The 2,254-nt window shown below is 39.5% G+C and overlaps 1 long non-coding RNA gene across 1 annotated transcript; it reads left to right on the forward strand.

The window, feature by feature from the left end:
• The first annotated feature begins 1,012 nt into the window (after window positions 1–1,012).
• Window positions 1,013–2,006, forward strand: LOC146653846 (uncharacterized). Its single transcript, XR_014907363.1, has 2 exons — window positions 1,013–1,176; window positions 1,758–2,006. It is a non-coding gene; the product is annotated as an uncharacterized LOC146653846 (long non-coding RNA).
• Window positions 2,007–2,254: the final 248 nt, after the last annotated feature.

The following is a 2,254-nucleotide window of genomic DNA, read 5'->3' on the forward strand; positions in this document are numbered from 1 at the left end:
TTCTTCATAACAAGCTACTTCCCCGTCTCTCCTTCTGCCAGAACTGTCAACCGCCTAACAAGGTGCACATATTCACAGCTGCTGCTGCAGGAGATGAGCCCAAATGAGGAGAGTCTACATAAGATGAGAGGGACGTGCCAGACAACAGGTGCATGGATACATCACGGCTCATCCACTGGCACCACACTGTATGATTCCAGCCATATAAAAGACAGCTGGTTTTGATCTGTTTCATTTTTTTTTAGATCGATTACTTGTAACTGTACAGCAACTCTAGCTCCTCAGACAGGCGGGAGTATGACTAAGGGTGTCTCATCCTAGTCTCACAGGCTACTCACACTTACTCTTCCCCCTGTGGTGATAGCGATGCCTCTCCGCAGTGTATCTGTTTGTTCATTCATAGGAAAAGCATTAGTGACACGTAGATGAGTCATAGAGGCTTGCGTCTAAACAGTCCACGGCATGTCAGAAACCCTGCCACCCTTCTGCTCCTCGCCTCAAGGCACTACTCATACCCTCACCAGTCTCCCTAGTTACTCTAACTCGTACATATGCATACATATGCCTCCTGTGTTTGTTCAAACAGAGCGGATCCCACCTGATGTGTTGGGTGCCACAGAGCAGATGTTGCTGTAGTTGTGGGCTGGACTGCAGTGGGAGGCTGTGGACATCCTCATTACTGAGATGCTGTTGGGGTTCTCCTCTCTAGTGGGATCTCTTTAATGAAGTGGTTCTTCTTATAATCATTCACTCTATTCACCACACACTGTAAATACAGGAAATTCTGCGCAGTAGTGAGCAGTCTTGGTGAATACAGCTGAATCCCATAAATACACAGCAAATTCAAAAGTGTTAAATGTTTTGGTGTTAATAGTCTTCTTGCAAAAGTAGAGTTAATTTTACTCTAAGCAGAGTCACATTCTTTTAATGTAACTCTGAGGTGTAAAATGATAGTAGTTAAAATCGAGTGTTAAAAATGAGTGTTTCTATTTCAAATCTGGAGGTGTTACAATGGAAACATTAACTCTTGACCTCTTAACTCTGAACTCCTACAGGGGCTATGACACCAACAGAGTAAATTCACAGACTCCGCCCCCAGCACGGCTCCAATCGAAGCTGAAGTGAAGCCGTTTCAGAACATTTTGCTCTACATATTTGAGTTGTTTGCCATGCTTGGTAAGTCATTTTTTCAAAGATTGTTTCAATTGTTATTAGCTTTTACTTCTGTGGCTCTTTGGAGTTGAGACAAAGCTGTGTGAAAGGCATTAGCCATGTTGCTCGCTGATAGCATAATATTCTGTTTTAGCTAGCTGAAAGGTATTGTTTGCGGGCAAATACCACAGCCTTGAAAAAAAGCTTGCATGTGAATTTTCAGTCAAACTTTTGGTCAAATACACCTAAAACAATGTCTAGAATGTGAAATGTTGGTATAATGGTGCTACTTGAAGCCTGAAAACGATCGCCCATAAAAAAAAAATAAAAAAACGAGCAAACAGCAGTAGCAGACGTCCTGACTGGATTCTACGGTAGCATTTAGATCCCTCCAGAGTTTTGTGCACACGGTTTAGGTAAAAATGAAAAAGGTTGAGGTTTTACATTTAGTTCAGTATTACCTGTTGCCTGTGTCCTTGTCTTTTGGGAAAATACTTTACACAAGTAATGGCTCAAAGAGGATTCCTTTTTTTTTTACTGTGCTGCAATTGTTTACTGGATTATTTGTGCCGTTAATTAGTGTCAACTAATTTTTATTCAATCAGGATATGCTTGTGAAGATGGAATATGGGGGAGAGCAGAAGTGCGTTGAAGTTCCACAAAGTGATGAATGAAGGACATGCATATTGTATTGAAGAAATAAGTGATGAGAACGCTGTTATTTGCATTTACCATGTCAGACCTTTTGATAAACAAAATTCTAATGAAAGTGAGAACATGTATACTGTTACATCTTTCAGAAAATGTTTTGAAATTGTGGTGCACAGTTCAGAATAAATGTTTTCCAAAAACCATTGCATCTTTTTAGTAAATGTTTATTTCCAAAAGAAATTTCTAGAAGTTCAGAACAGTAAAATTCCCGCTTTTTAGAATGAATTAGAAGATAACTCTTACGTAGTTAAACTAAAATACTCTTTGAGAGTTAATATATAAACTCTTAACACCAAGTGTTAAATTATCAACTCCAGACAGATTTGGTGTTTAACACTAAATCAGAGTTAACGTACCAACTCTCCAAAAAGAGTTAAATTAACACTCTGGT

The sequence above is a fragment of the Rhamphochromis longiceps genome, linkage group LG14 (genome assembly GCF_057381845.1).
Source record: "Rhamphochromis longiceps isolate RC_006_pf linkage group LG14, R_longiceps_female_GT1.1, whole genome shotgun sequence".
Classification (NCBI taxonomy): Eukaryota; Metazoa; Chordata; class Actinopteri; order Cichliformes; family Cichlidae; genus Rhamphochromis; species Rhamphochromis longiceps.